The sequence below is a fragment of the Balaenoptera borealis genome, assembly GCF_965194805.1.
Source record: "Balaenoptera borealis genome assembly, chromosome: 1".
NCBI classification, from domain to species: domain Eukaryota; kingdom Metazoa; phylum Chordata; class Mammalia; order Artiodactyla; family Balaenopteridae; genus Balaenoptera; species Balaenoptera borealis.
The window spans coordinates 151,164,359-151,188,265 of NC_138860.1; the positions used below are offsets into that span (position 1 = coordinate 151,164,359).

A 23,907-nucleotide genomic window follows, 5' to 3' on the forward strand; every position below is an offset into this window, starting at 1 on the left:
TCTAAATAAAAGCATGAACAACTCTCCAAAAGAGGGGGGGGTTAAGGTAGGCCTGCATTTATAAGTTGTTTGTTTCAGGAAGGTGGGTAGAGTGGGTTTTAAACTTTTTTGTTTGGTATTCAACTATATGCAGCATATTAAGACAACAGGAATTAGGAAAGCAACATGAAGCTATGCAAAATAGGGAGTCTACTGGTCAGTGTCCTTAGGAAATAAGTGTCTTAAGTATTCCAGAGAGAATAGCTAGAGAACATGGCACAAGTATAATGCTCCAGGTTGGTGACAAAAGAAGCAGCATGCCACAGACAAAACTAGGACCTTGTAAATGGGGATTGAAAGGATTTAAGGGGCCAAGATACCTAAGCCCATGAAAAAAAAGGCTACTCCTATCCCAGGAGGATTAGGTAATAGAGGCAAACATTTACAGGTTACCACCCCCCCCTCCAAAAGTTCGTTTCATGTCACTTTGCTTTTGTGAAAGACCTGCATTAGAATAGACAGTCTCCAACTTACAATGGTTTGACTTATGATTTTTCAACTTTACAATAGTGTGAAAGTGATACACATTCAGCAGAAACCGTACTCTGAATTCTGAATTTTGATCTCCTCCTGGGCTAGCGATACGTGGTGATACTCTCTCATGATGCTGGGCAGCAGCTCCCCGTCAGCCACGTGATCACAAGGCGGGACAACCATTCTGTACCTAATCAACCATTTTGTTTTTCAGTACAGTATTCAATAAATTACATGAGCTACTCAACACTTTATTATAAAACAGGCTTTGAATGAGATGATTTAGCCCAACTGTACGCTCACATAAGTGTTCTGAGCACGTTTAAGATATGTGAGCCTAAGCTATGGTGCTCAGTAGACTAGGTGTATTAAACGCATTTTTGACTTATGATATTTTCAATTTACAATAGGTTTATTGGTATGTAACCCAACTGTAAGTCTGTACCTGTTTTCACTTACCAAAAGAAATCTGGAAATTTTCCAGAAAACAGGCAAAAAGCGAAAATCGCATTCAGCATTTGCTTTGCCCTGAGCCATTACAGAGGCAGTGTTCACACCAAATAGCAAGAGTAGAACCGTCAAGCTCCCTCCCCAGGAACTACACTCAGCATCTCAGCATCAAGCTGCCACAGCTGTGAACTGTGTCTGTGAGCATCTGGGCTTTACCTCTATTTATTTTGCGTATCTGTTAGGAAGCTGCATCCTAAGGTAATTGCTTTTTCACTTTACCCATTTTGCCTTACAAAAGGTTTCATAAGAACACTCTTCTTTCAGATAGGAGGGGAAACGTGTATTTATTTCTTCTCAGAGGCTGTCTGGATGAACCCCAACTCTATCCAAATCCCATCAACTTGAATTACCTTAGTTATTCCTCTGTATCATATTGGGTAGGGATTTTTATCCCCATTTTCACATATGGAAAGTGTATCCAGAGTATAATGACTTACCCAAGGTCATACAGAGTTAATGGCAAAACCAGACCATTGGCATGGTACCTACTTATTCCATGACAGCAAATAAAGACACACCTTAGTGGGTAAGCACGTGTGGGAGCAACTCATTCTGGTTAACTTAATTTCATGGTTAATGGAGCTAACCTTCTAACTTACGATGTATCAATTATTTGTTGAGTCATAACTAAATGCAGCATATGTGCCAGATACAGCCTTGAAATATATAACAATAATGCCTCCAGTAGAGGAGATCAAACATGTAAAGAGGTGAGTATACATAATATAAGGCAAAAAATGATCTCTACATGGATGAACTTTGAAAACATGCTAAATAAAAGAAGCTAGTCAAAAAGGACCACATGCTGTATGATTCCATTTATATGAAATGCCCAAAATAGGCAAATTCATACAGACCAAGAGTAGGTTAGTGGTTGCCTAGGGCTGAGGGGCTGGAGAAGGAGGTGGGGTAGAATGAGGAATGACTGCTAATGGGTATGAGTTTCTTTATAGGGTGATGAAAAAATTCTAAAATCGATTGTAGTGATGGTTGCACAACTCTGTGAATACACTAAAAACACTGAATTGCATACTTTAAATGGGTGAATTGTATGGTATGTGAATTATATCTCAATAAAACTGTTATATAATTCACCACAATTCCAAACTCGGGTTCTTTCTTTTTGGTCCCTTAACATAAATTCACCAGTTTAGACCTAGTCAACTCACAGAGAAACCTCTCAGTTCTAATACTTGTTCTCCTTTATTCCACCACCACAAGTTGTGATCATTCCACTTCTGAACTATAATCTCAAATTCGCCAACTCTTCTCCACCCTATGAATTGCTACTGCCCTATTTCAGGTTTTCATCACTTCTCGCTTGATGAAGCAATCTGTCTCTTTAAGTCTGACTACCTTTAGTCCACAGTCCTTGCTATTGCCAGAGTAATATTTATAGAGCACAGACTCTTACAGGAGGCTCAGATACTTAAAACTTTCCTTGGTTCTCTATGAACTATTAGATAAAGTCAACATTTCTTCATAATGCCATTCAAGATTGTTCAAAATCTGGCCCAACCAACCTTTCCACTGTCATCACCCAGCCACTTCCTCCTCACCCCACAGAGAACCTATATGTACTCAGCCTCAACATTTCTTCCATACGCTGAAAGAAAACACCAAGAAATTTCGCATTTTCATGTCCTTCCTCAAGTTCAATCCCCCACCACTTGTTAAACAAAAGCAAAACCCCACATCTCCCCCTAGCTACCACCTCCTATCTTATTGCTTTCACAGCGGAGCTTACTGAAAATTGCCCACACCACACCTTAACCTTTCATCTACTCCCGGCAATTGCTTCCTTCCCCACCTCTGCACCACTTCACTCTCACAGGTCTTCAATGAGAGCTTCACTCTCATAGGTCTTCAATGACCACTTTACTACTCTAGAGTTTTGTCATAGAGCACCACTCCGAAGCATTGCTGCTGCCCCTGACCACTTCCTTCTTAAAATTCTCTCCTTCAATGGCTCTTTATTACCTAAGCTGTGCTTCAGAAACATTTCTACCTAAGTATCTTTGACAACCTATATGGGAAAAAGCATTCTTTCCTGGTCCATTACACTTTTCCCCTCCTCTATCCAAATGCTTCTTTGAAGACTTTGGAACCTACTTAACAACCTCACACTCCAATCCAGTCTTGCCATTACCCTAAGCATTCTTCAATGTACAGAGGCACAATTCATCTGACACTCTGGCTTCTCAGTTTCTTGATTTATTCAACTCAAATAAACTTCACTGCCATTCTCCTTCATTCACTCATTCTCATGGCAATTCCCTAGACCTGGATATCATATCATATCCAATATGACAGCCATTAGTCACATGTGGGTATTTAAATTTTTATTATAATTAAGTAAAATTTTAAGTAAGTGCCTCAGTCATATTTCAAATACTCAATAGTCACATGTGGCTAGAGACTATGGAACTACACAGTGCAGACACAGAACATTTTAATGATTGCAGTAAATTCTACTAGACACCATTGCCCTAGACCTTGTCATCACAGAGAACTAAACCACAGTAAAAAGTTAACACTGCCAGTTATTGAACTGGCAGTAAAGAGCCAGCCACTATGATAAGCATTTTACATACATCATTTGAAAACAACTTTATACTGAAAGGTAACATATACACAAATCATAACTGTACAAGCTCAATGAAGAAACGCTCTCCTTGTACCCTGCCCTAATCATTAGCCTTGTCCTCCATCCCAAAGGTAAACAGTATCTCTAGTTCTAACATAAAAATTAGTTTTGTCTGTCTCTGAACTCCATACAAATGGACTCATACAACATTATTTTCTTCTGTGTCTGACTTCTTTCACTCAACATAATGTTTCTGAAATTCATCAAATATGTTGCATAGCAATGGTTTGTTCATTTTTATTGCTATATATAGTACTCCTTTGTATGAATATCCACAATTTATCAGTTTCACTGCAGATGGACATTTATGTTGTTTCCAGTTTTAGGTTATTAGAATCATGCTGCTATGACATTCTTATTCACCTTTTGTTATATATATGCTTATATTTCTATTAGACACAGTCTAGGAGTGAATTTGCTAGGTCATATGGTATGCACATGCCAATTTTAATAGACACTGTCAAACAGTTCTCAAAAGTAGTTGTGCCAATTATACTCCAACCAATGGTGTATGAAAGTTTCAACTATTCCACACCTTCACTAACACTTTTTTACTTTAGTTGTTCTGGCAGGTGAGTGCTCGTAACTTATAGTGGTCCCAATTATATTTCCCTGATAACTAATGAAGTTCAGTATCTTTTCATGCTTGCGAACATGTGACTATCCTCTTGTGAAACAGTTCAAGTTTCTTGCCTATTGAATAGACTGGATTATCATTTTCTAATTATCTGTAGGAGTTTTTTTATATATCCTAGACATGAACCCTTCAGGGGTTATGTATTAGGCAAATATCTTCTCCCTCCCTGTTGCCGGCCTTTGTACTCTCATAATGATGTCTGTTCATGAAGAGTTAACTTTAATGTAGTAAAATGTATTGGTTTTACACCTTATGATTGTGCTTTCTGCATCTTCTTTAAGAATTCTTTCCCAATCCCAAGGCCATGAAAATATTCTCCTATGTTACCTTCTAGAAACCTTTACATTTGGGTATCAGGTGGAGTAAGTCCTCCAACATTCTTCTCTTGGCCTTTCTAAATTATAAATCAACATCAACACCATGGTCATAGCTAGTTGTCCCTAGAATGGCAGGTGAGAAAAAGTTGCCATCTCTACGGGGGTCTCTTTGTTGACTGAGAAGACAGGGTCAAAAGTGGGTATTCCTGGAGCAGAAGCAGAAGAACTGCAATCCTGCAGCCTGTGGAACAAAAACCACATTTACAGAAACATAGACAAGATGAAAAGGCAGAGGACTATGTACCAGATGAAGGAAAAAGATAAAACCCCAGTAAAACAACCAAATGAAATGGAGATAGGCAATCTTCCAGAAAAAGAATTGAGAATAATGATAGTGAAGATGATCCAGAACCTCAGAAAAAGCATGGAGGCAAAGATCGAGAAGATGCAAGAAATGTTTAACAAAGATCTAGAAGAATTAAAGAACAAACAAACAAAGATGAACAATACACTAACTGAAATGAAAAATACACTAGAAGGAATCAACAGCAGAATAACTGAGGCAGAAGAATGGAAAGTCACCTGGAACACAGAATGGTGGAATTCACTGCTGCAAAACAGAATAAAGAAAAAAGAATGAAAAGAAATGAAGACAGCCTAAGAGACCTCTGGGACAACATTAAACACAACAACATTCGCATTATAGGGGTCCCAGAAGGAGAAGAGAGAGAGAAAGGACCCGAGAAAATATTTAAAGATATTACAGTCGAAAACTTCCCTAACATGGGTAAGGAGACAGCCACACAACTCCAGGAAGCACAGTGAGTCCCACACAGGATAAACCCAAGGAGAAACACGCTGAGAAACATAGTAATTAAATTGGCAAAAATTAAAGACAAAGAAAAATTATTGAAAGCAGCAAGGGAAAAATGACAAATAACATACAAGGGAACTCCCATAAGGTTAACAGCTGATTTCTCAGCAGAAACTCTGCAAGCCAGAAGGGAGTGGCATGATATACTTAAAATGATGAAAGGAAAAAACTTACAACCAAGATTATTCTAACCAGCAAGGATCTCATTCACATTCAATGGAGAAATCAAAAGCTTTACAGACAAGCAAAAGCTAAGAGAATTCAGCACCACCAAACCAGCTCTACAACAAATGCTAAAGGAACTTCTCTAAGTGGGAAACACAAGAGAAGAAAAGGACCTACAAAAACAAACCCAAAACAATTAAGAAAATGGTCATAGGAACATACATATCGATAATTACCTTAAACGTGAATGGATTAAATGCTCCAACCAAAAGACACAGGCTTGCTGAATGGATACAAAAACAAGACCCATATATATGCTGTCTACAAGAGACCCACTTCAGACCTAGGAACACATACAGACTGAAACTGAGGGGATGGAAAAAGATATTCCATGCAAATGGAAATCAAAAGAAAGCTGGAGTGGCAATACTCATATCAGATAAAATAGACTTTAAAATAAAGAATGTTACAAGAGACAAGGAAGGACACTATGTAATGATAAATGGATCAATCCAAGAAGAAGATATAACAATTATAAATATTTATGCACCCAACATAGGAGCACCACAATACATAAGGTGACTGCTAACAGCTCTAAAAGAAGAAATTGACAGTAACACAATAATAGCGGGGGATTTTAACACCTCACTTACACCAATGAACAGAGCATCCAAACAGAAAATTAATAAGGAAAACTTTATTAGTAAGCAGGCTTTAAATGACACAATAGACCACATAGATTTAATTGATATTTATAGGACATTCCATCCAAAAACAGCAGATTATACTTTCTTCTCAAGTGCACATGGAACATTCTCCAGGATAGATCACATCGTGGGTCACAAATCAAGCCTCAGTAAATTTAAGAAAAGTGGAATCATATCAAGCATCTTTTCTGACCATGATGCTATGAGATTAGCAATTAACTACAGGGAACAAAACGTAAAAAACACAAACACATGGAGGATAAACAATACGTTACTAAATAACCAGGAGATCACTGAAGAAATCAAAGAGGAAATCAAAAAATACCTACAAACAAATGACAATGGAAACACCACGATCCAAAACCTATGCGATGCAGCAAAAGCAGTTCTAAGAGGGAAGTTTAAAGCTATACAGGCCTACCTCAAGAAACAAGAAAAATCTCAAACAATCTAACCTTACACCTAAAGGAACTAGAGAAAGAAGAACAAACAAAACCCAAAGTTAGCAGAAGGAAAGAAATCATAAAGATAAGAGCAGAAATAAATGAAATAGAAACAAAGAAAACAATAGCAAAGATCAATAAAACTAAAATCTGGTTCCTTGAGAAGATAAACAAAATTGATAAACCATTAGCCAGACTCATCAAGAAAAAGAGGGAGAGGACTCAATAAAATTAGAAATGAAAAAGAAGTTACAACAGATACCACAGAAATACAAAGCATCCTAAGAGACTACTACAAGCAACTTTATGCTGATAAAATGGACAACCTGGAAGAAATGGACAAATTCTTAGAAAGGTATAACCTTCCAAGACTGAACCGGGAAGAAACAGAAAATATGAACAGACCAATTACAAGTAATGAAATTGAAACTGTGATTAAAAATCTTCCAACAAACAAAAGTCCAGGACCAGATGGCTTCACAGGTGACTTCTATCAAACATTTAGAGAAGAGCTAACCCCCATCCTTCTCAAATTCTTCCAAAAAATTGCAGAGGAAGGAACACTCCCAAACTCATTCTATGAGGCCACCATCACCCTGATACCAAAACCAGACAAAGATACTACAAAAAAATAAAATTACAGACCAATATCACTGATGAATATAGAGGCAAAAATCCTCAAAAAAATACTAGCAAACAGAATCCAACAACACATTAAATGGATCATACACCATGATCAAGTGAGATTTATCCCAGGGATGCAAGGATTCTTCAATATATGCAAATCAATCAATGTGATACACCATATTAACAAATTGAAGAATAAAAACCATATGATCATCTCAATAGATGCAGAAAAAGCTTTTGACAAAATTCAACACCCATTTACGATAAAAGCTCTCCAGAAAGTGGGCATAGAGGGAAGCTACTTCAACATAATAAAGGCCGTATATGACAAACCCACAGCAAACATCATTCTCAATGGTGAAAAACTGAAAGCATTTCCCCTAAGATCAGGAACAAGATGAGAATGTCCACTCTCACCACTATTATTCCTCATAGTTTTGGAAGTCCTAGCCACGGCAATCAGAGAAGAAAAAGAAATAAAAGGAATACAAATTGGAAGAGAAGAAGTAAAACTGTCACTGTTTGCAGATGACATGATACTATACATAGAGAATCCTAAAAATGCCACCAGAAAACTACTAGAGTTAATCAATGAATTTGGTAAAGTTGCAGGATACAAAATTAATGCACAGAAATCTCTTGCATTCCTATACACCAATGCTGAAAAACCTGAAAGAGAAATTATGGAAACACTCCCATTTACCATTGCAACAAAAAGAATAAAATACCTAGGAATAAACCTACCGAGGGAGACAAAAGACCTGTATGCAGAAAACTATAAGACACTGATGAAAGAAATTAAAGATGATACCAACAGATGGAGAGATATACCATGTTCTTCGATTGGAAGAATCAATATTGTGAAAATGACTCTACTACCCAAAGCAATCTACAGATTCAATGCAATCCCTATCAAATCACCAATGGTATTTTTTACAGAACTAGAACAAAAAATCTTAAAATATGTATGGAGACACAAAAGACCCCGACTAGCCAAAGCAGTCCTGAGGGAAAAAAACGGAGCTGGAGGAATCAGACTCCCTGACTTCAGACTATACTACAAAGCTACAGTCATCAAGACAATATGGTACTGGCACAAAAACAGAAATATAGATCAATGGAACAGGATAGAAAGCCCAGAGATAAACCCATGCACCTATGGTCAACTAATCTATGACAAAGGGGGCAAGGATATACAATGAAGAAAAGACAGTCTGTTCAATAAGTGGTGCTGGGAAAACTGGACAGCTACATGTAAAAGAATGAAATTAGAACACTCCCTAACACCATACACAAAAATAAACTCAAAATGGATTTGAGACCTAAATGTAAGACCAGACACTATAAAACTCTTAGAGGAAAACACAGGAAGAACACTCTTTGACATAAATCACAGCAAGATCTTTTTTGATCCACCTCCTAGAGTAATGGAAATAAAAACAAAAATAAACAAATGGGACCTAATGAAACTTCAAAGCTTTTGCACAGCAAAGGAAACCATAAACAAGACGAAAAGACCACCCTCAGAATGGGAGAAAATATTTGCAAATTAATCATCGGACAAATGATTAATCTCCAAAATATATAAATAGCTCATTCAGCTCAATATTAAAGAAACAAACAACCCAATCCAAAAATGGGCAGAAGACCTAAATAGACATTTCTCCAAAGAAGACATATAGATGGCCAAGAAGCACATGAAAAGATGCTCAACATCACTAATTATTAGGGAAATGCAAATCAAAACTACAATGAGGTATCACCTCACACCAGTTAGAATGGGCATCATCAGAAAATCTACAAACAACAAATGCTGGAGAGGGTGTGGAGAAAAGGGAACCCTCTTGCACTGTTGGTGGCAATGTAAATTGATACAGCCACTATGGAGAACAGTATGGAGGTTCCTTAAAAAACTAAAAATAGAATTAACATATGATCCAGCAATCCCACTACTGGGCATATACCCAGAGAAAACCATAATTCAAAAAGTCACATGCACCCCAGTGTTCACTGCAGCACTATTTACAATAGCCACGTTATGGAAGCAACCTAAATGCCCATCGACAGACGAATGGATAAAGAAGATGTGGTACATATATACAATGGAATATTACTCAGCCATAAAAAGGAACGAAATTGGGTCATTTGTAGAGACATGGATGCATCTAGAGACTGTCATACAGAGTAAAGTAAGTCAGAAAGAGAAAAGTAAATATCGTATATTAACGCATATATGTGGAACCTAGAAAATGGTACAGATGAACAGGTTTGCAGAGCAGAAATTGAGACAGAAGTAGATAAAAACGTATGGACACCAAGGGGGGATAGAGACAAGGGATGGGGGTGGGGGTGTGATGAATTGGGAGATTGGGATTGACATGTATACACTGATGTGTATAAAATGGATGACTAATAAGAAAAAAAAATAAATTAAAAAAAGCGGGTATTCTTGGCCCTTTGTAAATTTTAGAGTCAGCAGTGGAACAAGTTACACACACACACACACACACACACACACACACACACACACTTATTAGGTTACTGACTGGACTGACTGGGAACAAACTGGGATTGCCACTTATTTAAGTCCTTTTTAACTTCAGTGTTCATAGTTTTCTGAGTGAAGGTCTTGTCCCCCCTATTGTTAATATTTATTTCTAAGTAATTAATGTTTGATGCTTTTTAAATGTTCTCTATTTTTTAAAAATCATTTTCTAATTACTAGTTGCTGATATATTGAAATACAATTTATTTTTGTATAGTGACCTTGTATCCAGTACCCTTGCTAAATTCATTTATCAATTCTAATAGTATCTGCTGATTCTTTTGGATTTTCTGTATGCTTAATTAAAGCTGCTATGAATAATAACCGTTTTATTTCTTCTACTCCAATCCTTATACCTTATATTTATTTTTCTTGCTTTATTCATTGGCTAGGACTGCCTGCTTTAAGACTGACCCTAGAGTAGCTGGCAATGTTGAATACAGGGGTAGTAGGGGGCATCCTTGTCTTGCTATTGGTCTCTCTTCCATTGTCCACTGTAGCTATTTAAAATCTTCTCTACCTTCCTTGAACCCTCAACAACATAAGCAGTCATCAGGTAGGAACTCTAAACCTGCTATGCCCTCCCACCTAAAGACTCACCTGCATCTAATACCCACTCTTGCTTCCTTTCCACTTGTCATAATGGAAAAGGTGCCTATAACCTTTCCTCAGATCTCTTACTGTACCAATTTTCAACTCCTCTCCCTCTCTATTGGCTCTTTCCCAACTTCATTTACATATGTCAAGACTTTACACACTCTAACAACAACAAAAACAACACCAACAATCCTTCTCGATTATACAACCTCATCTAGCAAATGGCCCACCTCTCTCAGTCCCTTCCAGTCAAGATTATTATTCAGATTTGTCCAGGTCTCCTGCCTAAAATTTATTTTAACCTCCCACTCCTCATAGGATATGTAATCATATCAGTGGCTCTTCTTTACCTTCAAATAGTGTGACTGTATAACCTGGTTTACCTGCAACAGTTCCAGATTATTCCTGTTATCCTAGCATAATAATGAATAGAACCCCCTTTATTCTCAGGAGTGTCCTGGTTTAGGGGATATGGTCACTCTATCATGGCCTACCCCAAAGGCCCTCAGTGATTTGCTCCACGTCTACCTCTCATCTCTCATGAAATTCTATAGTTGGGCAGCTTGAGGTTTACCAATTGCCCCAAGCTCTCTTCCACCAAACATCCTTCCTCTGCCCTTATCTGGGTTTATACTATTTATCTTTTACATTTGGTAAAGCAAACTCCCTTTGCTAATCCATATATGGAATAATATTCTATCATTAACCAAAGTTCTTTGTTATGCTAACCCATTAATATACCAAAGTTTTTACTTCGTCCCTGCTTTTATGACCCATTGTGCCAACATAATAAACATATATATCATTCAATGACTTTCCATGATTTTTCTTCTGAAGGTTTCAGATGATCAGCCTTTCAGGTTCTGCCAGTACTTGGGCTCACCAAGGTGCCTGCTGCTCCAGGTCACACTATCCAGGTTCCAGAAAGTAACAGAAGATGGAGTCATGAAATCAGTTGAGTTTCCTGACTTTACCTCTTTTCCTTTCTTCTATACACACAAACATAGTTCAGACATGAATCATAGTTCTGGTACCAAAGACAGAAAGATAGTTTTGCTCTCATGCCTTGGGAAAAAACAGAACGCTGGCTATTTTAGGGCCAATCTCCCTTTGTAAGAAGAAAAAAGTAAACTAGTAAACTGGCTCCAAAGATAATAAAAAAGAAATGATGACTCCTCTGGGACACAGATTGCTCACACAGCTCCTAAAAGAAACATTGACAGTGCTAAGAATACACAGCACAGCTACTCCCACTGCAACTCTACAACCACATACTTTCCCTCACTGCTGAAATATTACAAGTCTTACATTCATATAACATTCTTACATTATATGACCTTATGGTATATGATCTTACTTTCATATAACACATTTAGGCAGAACAGGTATTACTTTTCTTTAGAAATTAGAAAACCGAGACTCAGAGAAGTAAAAAAAAAAATTGTCCAAGGTCCTACAACTAAAAGACAGGAGAATTCAGGTCTTGCAACTCCTGATCCAAAGACCGTTCTTAACAGGGCATAGGTATAATAAGCAACATTCACTAATTACTTCAACATACTTATTAAATACCTATTCTGGGCCAGGAGCAATAACAGCCAGGGGATATATATATAGGAATAAGATATATCTCTGCCCTGCAAGAGCACATAGTTTAGAGGGGAGAGAGAAGAGTCAACAATATAGAGGGAAGCAGGAAAGCTTAAGGTCCAGCCTACTCACCAAAGACACTGCTGCATGGCCCCACTTCAGCATCATTCATTGTTTCAACAAGTATTTATTGAATTTTCTGGTGACTAATAGAGTGGTGAACAATTTGCTTTCCTTTTTTCACTCAATATTGTTCTGAGGTTTGTTCATGTTGAGTAAATAAATATATATACATATATATGTACTTTTCATGTCAAGAATATATATGTGTGTGTATACATATGTATATGCATACCTATACACACATATACTATCTATGTTGAGAATATGTATGTACATTTTATCTGCTATGTAGTATTTATTATATAAGTATACCACAATGTCTCAATTCCCCTGTGTAGAACATTTAGGTTATTTTTTATTTTTCCTATTCCAATAATGCAGCAATAATCATCACTGTATATGTCTCCTGGCAACACTTCTGCAAGAAAATGTCAAGCAAACCCTCTGAAATGGAAGACAGTTCCATTTTTATGTAGAATCAGGTGTACCTTCAACCTTACTGAAGACTACAAAACTGCTCTCCTAAGCAGTTGTACCAATTAATATTCCCATCAGCACCGTGTGAGAGTTCCTATATCCACAATCACCGGCCAACACTAGATAAAATCAGACTTTAAAAATCCTTAGCAAACTAATGAAAATACTGTCTTACTGAACTTTTAATTTAGAGTCTTTGATAATTACTGAGAATAAGAATCTAGTCATATTTATTGCCATTCTTATTTCCACTTACATGAATTGAGTGTATCCTTTGTACATTTTCTTTTTGGGCATTCTTTTTTCTTTTCTACTGATTTGTATGTGTTCTTTGGATTTTCTTTTTGTCTATTTGATTTGTAGGAATTCTTTATATATTCTGGATATTAATCCTTTGTCAACTATATGCATTGTAAATATTTTCTCTCCTGCCCAATGGTTGTCTTTCTCTTTGATTATGGTGTCTTTTGTTATTGCTGTTGAAAGGTTTTAAAATTTGAATGTTGTCAAATCTGCCAATCTTTCCTATCATAGTTTGTGTTTTAAGACATCCTCCTCTATCCTGATATTATAAAGACATTCTTCTATAAATTCTTGTAAGTATAAATTTTCATTTTATACCTTTAATACCTCTGGGATTTATTTTTATGTATAGCATGAGGTAGGAAATAATTTTATTTTTTTCCATATGGGCAGCCAATCGATCCAGCTTCTTTTACTGAGTGATAGTGTCTGGTTTGTAATGCTGTCATATACTAAATTCTCATAGATGTGTGGTTCTGTTTCTGAGGTTTCTCTTCCATGCCACTGATCTATTTCTTTCCCCTTATACTAATAATACCATACTTATTTTAATTTACAATAGTTTCATTTAAAAAGTCTTAACATATGGAATGGCAAGTCCCCCGACTCCTTATTCTTGAAAATTTTCTTGCCCCTTTACCATTTTAAACGACTTTTAGAATCATCTTGTCAACTTCTTTGTTAAGCCTAACTGAGATTTTTGACTGGGATTACATGTGTTTATAGATTAATTTAGGAGAAATAAACATACACATGATATTGAGTCTCATAAGCAAGAAGAGATAGCTTTATCTATTTTCAGATCTTCCTGTAGTCTTTCAATGATGTTTACATTTTTTCTCCATCAAAGGAATGTATTTATCTTATAAAATATATTCCTAGGTGACTTAGAGTTCTTGTTACTATTTAAATAGAATTCTTTTTTTTTTTTTTAATTTTTATTTATTTGGCCGCACCACACAGCTTTGTTGAAGGTGAGACATTTAAATAGTATTTATTTAGATTCTTGTGGATTTTTTTAATGCAGACAATCATGTCATTTGCAAACATCAATAATGTTTATTCTTCACTTCCAATCTTTTTTCTTCAAATTCTTTTGTTTCTTATTCTTGTGTTATATGTTTGCCAGGGCCCCTAGCACAGTTACAGAAACATTTTCTGCAAATACTAATTTTGATTCTTCCTTCCAAACCTTATATCTTTTGTATCTTCTCTTATAGCATTCCCTAGGACCTCCAGAGTATAATATTTAGAGAAGCAGCAATCCCTATCAAAATCCCCATGACATTTTTAATAGAACTAGAACAAATAACCCTAAAATTCACATGAACCACAAAAGAGCCTGAATTGCCAAAGCGATCTTGAGAAAAAAGAAAAAAGCTGGAGGTATAAACCTTCCACACTTCAGACCATACTATATAGCTACAGTAATCAAAACAGCATGGTACTGGCACAAAAACAGACTCATTGATCAATGGAACAGAATAGAGAGACCAGAAATAAACCCACACACCTATGGTCAATTAATCTATGACAAAGGATGCAAGAATATACAATGGAGAAAAGACAGTATCTTCAATAAGTGGTGCTGGGAAAACTAGACAACCAAGCAGTCACATGTAAAACAATGAGATTATAACATTCCCTCACAGCATATACAAAAATAAACTCAAAATGGTTTAAAGACCTCACTGCAAGATCACAAACCATACAACTCCTAGAAGAGAACATAGGCTGAACATTCTTTGACATAAATCGTAGTAATATTTTCTCAGACCAGTCTCCCAAGGCAAAAATAAATAAATAAAAGCAAAACAAACAAAACAGGGCTTCCCTGGTGGTGCAGTGGTTAACAATCTGCCTGCCAGTGCAGGGGACATGGGTTCGAGCCCTGGTCCCGGAAGATCCCACATGCCGTGGAGCAGCTAAGCCTGTGCGCCACAACTACTGAGCCTGCGCTCTAGAGCCCGTGAGCCACAACTACTGAGCCCATGTGCCACAACTACTGAAGCCCACGTGCCTAGAGCCTGTGCTCCACAACAGGAGAAGCCACCACAATGAGAAGCCCTCACACCGCAACCAAGAGTAGCCCCTGCTTGCCGCAACTAGAGAAAGCCCACGCGCAGCAACGAAGATCCAACACAGCCAAAAATAAATAAATAAATTAACAAAACAAAACAAATGGGACCTAATTAAACTTAAAAGCTTTTGCACAGCAAAGGAAACCACCAACAAAACAAAAAGACAATCTATGGAATACGAGAAAGTATTTGCAAATCATGCGACCAACATGGGTTAATATCCAAAATATACAAACAGCTCATACAACTCAGTAACAAAAAACCAAACAACTCAATCAAAGATGACTTGAACAGACTTTTTTCCAAAGAAGACTATAGATGGCTAACAGGCACATGAAAAGATGCTTAACATTGCTAATTATTAGAGAAATGCAAATCTAAACCACAATGAGATATCACCTCACTCCTCACATCAAAAAAGTCTACAAATAACAAAAGTTGGAGAGGATGTGGAGAAAAAGGAACCACTGTACACTGTTAGTGGGAATGTAAATTGGTGCAGCCACTATGGAAAACAGTATGGAGGTTCCTCAAAAAACTAAAAATAGAACTACCATACAATCCAGCAATTCCACTCCCAGGTATATATCCAGAAAAAAACAAATACTAATTTGAAAAGATACATGCACCCCAATGTCCACAGCAGCACTATCTACAATAGCCAAGACATGGAAGCAACTCAAGTGTCTGTCAACAGACAACAGGATTAAGAAGATGTGGTATATGTTTATATATATACATACATATATATGTATATATACACACACACATACATATGCAATGGAATATTACTCCGTCATAAAAAATAATGAACTACTGCCATCTTCAGCAACGTGGATGGACCCAGAGATTACGCATAGTGAAATAAGGCAGACAGAGAAAGACAAATACTGTATGATATCACTTATATGTACAATCTAAAAAATATTACAAATAAATGTATATGTAAAACAGACAGATATAGAAAACAAACTTGTGGTTATCAAAGGGGAGAAGGGAGGAAGGACAAATTAGGAGTATGAGATTAACAGATACAAAGTACTATGTATAAAATACATAAGCAACAAGGATATAATGTACAGCATAGGGAATTACAGTCATTATCTTGAAATAACCTATAATGGAATATAATCTGCAAAAATACTGAATCACTATGCTGTGTACCTGAAACTAACATAATATTGTGAATCAACTATACTTCAGTTAAAAAAAAAAAAGAAACAGCAAAAGCAGGCACCTCTGTCTTGCTACTGATTCTAAAGAGAATGCTTCTACTATTTCACTATTAAGAACACTGGAGCATTTTAGCAAATACTCCTTATCAGGTTAAGAATGTTCTCTTCTATTCCTAGCTCGTTTGATCTTGAATGCATGTTTCATTTTATTCACTGCTTTTTCTGCATTTATTCAGAAGGTTATGTAATTTTCCTTTTTAGTCTATTACTATGGTAAATTATCTTAATTAATTATAAAATTAGCATCCTAGCATTGCTAGAATAAACTCTATTTGGTCATAATACTTTTTTGCTTACACATTACTGGGTATGGTTTACTGTATTTTGCTCAAGATTTTGACATCTACATTCATAAGGGACTCTGGCCTAAAAATTCCCTTTATTTTCTCTTTCTACTTTCTTTATCATTACTTTTTTCTTTTTCTAATTTTTTGAATGTAATGCTTAGCTCTTTAATTTTCAATCTGTTTTATAATATATTCATTTAAGATTATAAATCATAGACTGACTTAGATGCAGTTTTAACATGTGTACCTTCATTATCATTCAGGTTTAAATATTTCATAATTTCCATTATAATTTCTACATTTACCAATGAATTATTTACAAGTATGTGTGTGAGGTGGCATGTGGCTACTGTTTTGTTAAAGGATTTCTAATTTATTCCATTGCTGTCAAAGAATGTTATGTATGTGACACTGGGTTTGGAGCATTCTCTTTTTCCATACAATTGTAATTTTTTTTCTTAAAGTCTATTATTTATTAATTTATTTATTTACGACCAACACTTCATTATTAGATTCCCAGGGATTTTTATTGAGAAGCTGCAGAACTTGCAAGGCTATACAATTCCTGGAATGAAATTTAGGTTTACTTTCTGAAATCAATCCAGGCAAGACTTGAAGTCTATTATTTCTGATATTAATACTATTTCCTAGCTTTCTTCTGGCTAATATTTTCCTGGAATACTTTTTTTCATCACTTAAAAAATTTTTAATTTATAGTCATAAAGTATTATAAACATTCAGAAAATATAGCACTAATGACATCTATGTACCAATCACAGAGATTAAACAGATGTTTACATCTTGCCCAAGAAAGGACATTTTCAGGGTCAAATTCATAGAGAAGAGATGATGCTTCCACAAAGGCTAGTGAATTAACAAAAAAGGCATAAATCAATAAAGTATTTTTTCATAATGAAATGATAAAACAATTGACAAAAGGATGCAGATCTAAGAGGATGAGGGGGAAAGACATTCTTAAGGTTACACATTAACCCAGAAATACCTGATTGTATCCATTCTAAGACATCAATGATTATAAAATGTATCCTAATGCCAGAGATGTTAACATATGAAAAAATAATGCAGAATCATTGAAATAAAGCCCTGGAAGAAGTCAGTGCTGAAACTATTAATAATCTATCATGGTACACTGCTGACCTCTCTTGTGATGGACTAAAAGAAGAGAATACAGATGACATACCCCTCAGGGAATCAGTCAACTCCGATGACCTGCACAATTGATATATGGAGTACTCAGTTTCATGCACTGGATAAAAAAAGAGTTACTTTAAGTCACATATGGATTAATAGTTTTCGAAAACTTGCAATATATTTAGGGATTACTAGGGCAATTCCTAAGACCCTGTAGAATTCTTCAAGATCTGAGATTCATCTTACCAATGGGAATTTTTTTTTAAATTTTTAATTTAATTTTTTTTTTATACAGTAGGTTCTTATTAGTCATCAATTTTATACACATCAGTGTATACATGTCAATCCCAAGCACCCAATTCATCACACCACCACCACCACCCTCCACAGCTTTCTCCCCCTTGGTGTCCATACGTTTGTTCTCTACATCTGTGTCTCAACTTCTGCCCTGAAAACCAGTTCATCTGTACCATTTTTCTAGGTTCCACAAACATGCGTTAATATACGATATTTGTTTTCCTCCTTCTGACTTACTTCACTCTGTATAACAGTCTCTAGACCCATCCACGTCTCCACAAATGACTCAATTTCGTTCCTTTTTATGGCTGAGTAATATTCCATTGTATATATGTACCACATCTTCTTTATCCATTCGTCTGTCGATGGGCATTTAGGTTGCTTCCATGACGTGGCTGTTGTAAATAGTGCTGCAGTGAACAGCGGGGTGCATGTGTCTTTTTGAATTATGGTTTTCTCTGGGTATATGCCTAGTTGTGGGATTGCTGGATCATATGTTAATTCTATTTTTAGTTTTTTAAGGAACCTCCATACTGTTCTCCATAGTGGCCGTATCAATTTACATTGCCACCAACAGTGCAAGAGGGTTCCCTTTTCTCCACACCCTCTCCAGCATTTGTTGTTTGTAGATTTTCTGATGATGCCCATTCTAACTGGTGTGAGGTGACACCTCATTGTAGTTTTGATTTGCATTTCTCTAATAATTAGTGATGTTGAGCAGCTTTTCATGTGCTTCTTGGCCATCTGTATGTCTTCTTTGGAGAAATGTCTATTTAGGTCTTCTGCCCATTTTTGGATTGGATTGTTTGTTTCTTTAATATTGAGGTGCATGAGCTGTTTATATATTTTGGAGATTAATCCTTGATTAATTTGAGTCCTTGAGTCCGTTGATTCATTTGCAAATATTTTCTCTCATTCTGAGGGTTGTCTTTTCGTCTTGTTTATGGTTTCCTTTGCTGTGCAAAAGCTTTGAAGTTTCATTAGGTCCCATTTGTTTATTTTTGTTTTTATTTCCATTACTCTAGGAGGTGGATCAAAAAAGATCTTGCTGTGATTTATGTCAAAGAGTGTTCTTCCTATGCTTTCCTCTAAGAGTTTTATAGTGTCTGGTCTTAATTTAGGTCTCAAATCCATTTTGAGTTTATTTTTGTGTATGGTGTTAGGGATTATTCTAATTTCATTCTTTTACATGTAGCTGTCCAGTTTTCCCAGCACCACTTATTGAAGAGACTGTCTTTTCTCCATTGTATATCTTTGCCTCCTTTGTCATAGATTAGTTGACCATAGGTGCGTGGGTTTATCTCTGGGCTTTCTATCTTGTTCCATTGATCTATGTTTCTGTTTTTGTGCCAGTACCATATTGTCTTGATGACTGTAGCTTTGTAGTATAGTCTGAAGTCAGGGAGTCTGATTCCTCCAGCTCCGTTTTTTTCCCTGAAGACTGCTTTGGCTATTCGGGGTCTTTTGTGTCTCCATACAAATTTTAAGATGATTTGTTCTAGTTCCGAAAAAAATGCCATTGCTAATTTGATAGGGATTGCATTGAATCTGTAGATTGCTTTGGGTAGTAGAGTCATTTTCACAATATTGATTCTTCCAATTGAAGAACATGGTATATCTCTCCATCTGTTGGTATCATCTTTAATTTCTTTCATCAGTGTCTTATAGTTTTCTGCACAGGTCTTTTGTCTCCCTAGGTAGGTTTATTCCTAGGTATTTTATTCTTTTTGTTACAGTGGTAAATGGGAGTGTTTCCTTAATTTCTCTTCCAGATTTTTCATCATTAGTGTATAGGAATGCAAGAGATTTCTGTGCATTAATTTTGTATCCTGCAACTTTACCAAATTCATTGATTAGCTCTGGTAGTTTTCTGGTGGCATTTTTAGGATTCTCTATGTATAGTATCACGTCACCTGCAAACAGTGACAGTTTTACTTCTTCTTTTCCAATTTGGATTCCTTTTATTTCTTTTTCTTCTCTGATTGCCGTGGCTAGGACTTCCAGAACTATGTTGAATAAGAGTGGTGAGAGTGGACATCCTTGTCTTGTTCCTGATCTCAGAGGAAATGCTTTCAGTTTTTTACCACTGAGAATGTTTGCTGTAGGTTTGTCATATATGGCCTTTATTATGTTGAGGTAGGTTCCCTCTATGCCCACTTTCTGGAGAGTTTTTATCATAAATGGGTGCTGAATTTTGTCAAAAGCTTTTTCTGCATCTATTGAGGTGATCATATGGTTTTTATTCTTCAATTTGTTAATATGCTGTATCACATTGATTGATTTGCATATATTGAAGAATCCTTGCATCCCTGGGATAAATCCCACTTGATCATGGTGTATGATCCTTTTAATGTGTTGTTAGATTCTGTTTGCTCGTATTTTTTTGAGGATTTTTGCCTCTATATTCATCAGTGATATTGGTCTGTAATTTTATTTTTTTGTAGTATCTTTGTCTGGTTTTGGTATCAGGGTGATGGTGGCCTCATAGAATGAGTTTGGGAGTATTCCTTCCTCTGCAATTTTTGGGAAGAGTTTGAGAAGGATGGGTGTTAGCTCTTCTCTAAATGTTTGATAGAAGTCACCTGTGAAGCCATCTGGTCCTGGACTTTGTTGGAAGACTTTTAATCACAGTTTCAATTTCATTACTTGTAATTGGTCTGTTCATACTTTCTATTTCTTCCTGGTTCAGTCTTGGAAGGTTATTATTTCGAAGAATTTGTCCATTTCTTCCAGGTTGTCCATTTTATTGGCATAGAGTTACTTGTAGTAGTCTCTTAGGATGTTGTGTATTTCTACGTTTCTGCGGTGTCTTTTATAACTTCTCCTCTTTCATTTCTAATTTGATTGATTTGAGTCTTCTCCCTCTTTTTCTTGATGAGTCTGGCTAATGGTTTATCAATTTTCTTTACCTTCTCAAAGAACCAGCTTTTAGTTTTATTGATCTTTGCTATTCTTTTCTTTGTTTCTATTTCATTTATTTCTGCTCCAATCTTACGATTTCTTTCCTTCTGCTATCTTTGGGTTTTGTTTGTCCTTCTTTCTCTAGTTCTTTTAGGTGTAAGGTTAGATTGATTATTTGAGATTTTTCTTGTTTCTTGAGGTAGGCTTGTATAGCTATAAACTTCCCTTTTAGAACTGCTTTTGCTGCATCCCACAGATTTTATATTGTCGTGTTTTCATTGTCATTTGTTTGTAGGTATTTTTTGATTTCCTCTTTGATTTCTTCAGTGATCTCTTGGTTATTTAGTAACGTATTGTTTAGCCTCCAGGTGTTTGTGTTTTTTACGTTTCTTTCCCTGTAATTCATTTCTAATCTCATAGTGTTGTGGTCAGAAAAGATGCTTGATATGATTTCAACTTTCTTAAATTTACTGAGGCTTGATTTGTGACCCAAGATGTGATCTATCCTGGAGAATGTTCCATGCACACTTGAGAAGAAAGTGTAACCTGCTGTTTTTGGATGGATTGTCCTATAAATATCAATTAAATCTATCTGGTCTATTGTGTCATTTAAAGCTTGTGTTTCCTTATTAATTTTCTGTTTGGATGATCTGTCCATTGGTGTAAGTGAGGTGTTAAAGTCCCCCACTATTATTGTGTTACTGTCGATTTCTTCTTTTAGAGCTGTTAGCAGTTGCCTTATGTATTGAGGTGCTCCTACGTTTGGTGCATATATATTTATAATTGTTATATCTTCTTCTTGGATTGATCCATTTATCATTACATAGTGTCCTTCCTTGTCTCTTGCAACATTCTTTATTTTAAAGTCTATTTTATTTGATATGAGTATTGCCACTCCAGCTTTCTTTTGATTTCCATTTGCATGGAATATCTTTTTCCATCCCCTCACTTTCAGTCTGCATGTGTCCCTAGGTCTGAAGTGGGTCTCTTGTAGACAGCATATATATGGGGCTTGTTTTTGTATCCATTCAGCAAGCCTGTGTCTTTTGGTTGGAGCATTTAATCCATTCACGTTTAAGGTAATTATCAATATGTATGTTCCTATGACCATTTTCTTAATTGTTTTGGGTTTGTTTTTGTAGGTCCTTTTCTTCTCTTGTGTTTCCCACTTAGAGAAGTTCCTTTAGCATTTGTTGTAGAGCTGGTTTGGTGGTGCTGAATTCTCTTAGCTTTTGCTTGTCTGTAAAGCTTTTGATTTCTCCATTGAATGTGAATGAGATCCTTGCTGGGTAGAGTAATCTTGGTTGTAGGTTCTTCCCTTTCATCACTTTAAGTATATCATGCCACTCCCCTCTGGCTTGCAGAGTTTCTGCTGAGAAATCAGCTGTTAACCTTATGGGAGTTCCCTTGTATATTATTTGTCGTTTTTCCCTTGCTGCTTTCAATAATTTTTCTTTGTCTTTAATTTTTGCCAATTTGATTACTATGTGTCTCGGCGTGTTTCTCCCTGGCTTTATCCTGTATGGGACTCGCTGTGCTTCCTGGACTTTGGTGGCTATTTCCTTTCCCATGTTAGGGAAGTTTTCGACTATAATCTCTTCAAATATTTTCTCTGGTCCTCTCTCTCTCTTCTCCTTCTGGGACCCCTATAATGTGCATGTTGTTGCGTTTAATGTTGTCCCGGAGGTCTCTTAGGGTATCTTCATTTCTTTTCATTCTTTTTTCTTTATTCTGTTCCGCAGCAGTGAATTCCACCATTCTGTCTTCCAGGTCACTTATCTGTTCTTCTGCCTCAGATATTCTGCTGTTGATTCCTTCTAGTGTATTTTTCATTTCAGTTATTGTATTGTTCATCTCTGTTTGTTTGTTCTTTAATTCTTCTAGGTCTTTGTTAAACATTTCTTGCATCTTCTTGATCTTTCCCTCCATTCTTTTTCTGCAGTCCTGGACCATCTTCACTATCATTATTCTCAATTCTTTTTCTGGAAGGTTGCCTATCTCCACATCATTTAGTTGTTTTTCTGGGGTTTTATCTTGTTCCTTCATCTGGTAAATAGCCCTCTGCCTTTTCATCTTGTCTATGTTTCTGTGAATGTGGTTTTTGTTCTACAGGCTGCAGGATTGTAGTTCTTCTTGCTTCTGCTGTCTGCCCTCTGGTGGATTAGGCTATCTAAGAGGCTTGTGTACGTTTCCTGATGGGAGGGATGGTGGTGGGTAGAGCTGACTGTTACTCTGGTGGGCAGAGCTCAGTAAAAACTTTAATCCTCTTGACTGTTGATGGGTGGGGCTGGGTTCCCTCCCTGTTGGTTGTTTGGCCTGAGGCAACCCAACACTGGAGCCTACCTGGGCTCTTTGGTGGGGCTAATGACAGACTCTGGGAGGGCTCACGCCAAGGAGTACTTCCCAGAACTTCTGCTGCCAGTGTCCTGTCCCCACGGTGAGCCACAGCCACCCCTCGCCTCTGCAGGAGACCCTCCAACACTAGCAGGTAGGTCTGGTTCAGTCTCCTATGGGGTCACTGCTCCTTCCCCTGGGTCCCAATGCACACACTACTTTGTGTGTGCCCTCCAAGAGTGGAGTCTCTGTTTCCCCCAGTCCTGTCGAAGTCCTGCAATCAAATCCCAGTAGGCTTCAAAGGCTGATTCTCTAGGAATTCCTCCTCCCTTTGCCAGACCCCCAGGTTGGGAAGCGTGACGTGGGGCTCAGGACCTTCACTCCAGTGGGTGGACTTCTGTGGTATAAGTGTTCTCCAGTGTGTGAGTCACCCAGCCAGCAGTTATGGAATTTGATTTTACTGTGATTGCCCCCCTCCTAGCGTCTCATTGTGGCTTCTCCTTTGTCTTTAGATGTGGGGTATCTTTTTTGGTGAGTTCCAGCAT

The 23,907-nt window shown here is 36.8% G+C and overlaps 1 protein-coding gene across 4 annotated transcripts in view; it reads right to left on the reverse strand.

Annotated features, from left to right (window-relative positions):
- OSBPL9 (oxysterol binding protein like 9) overlaps positions 1-23,907 on the reverse strand; it is a 181,529-nt gene that overhangs the window by 126,962 nt on the left and 30,660 nt on the right. The window lies entirely within an intron of this gene.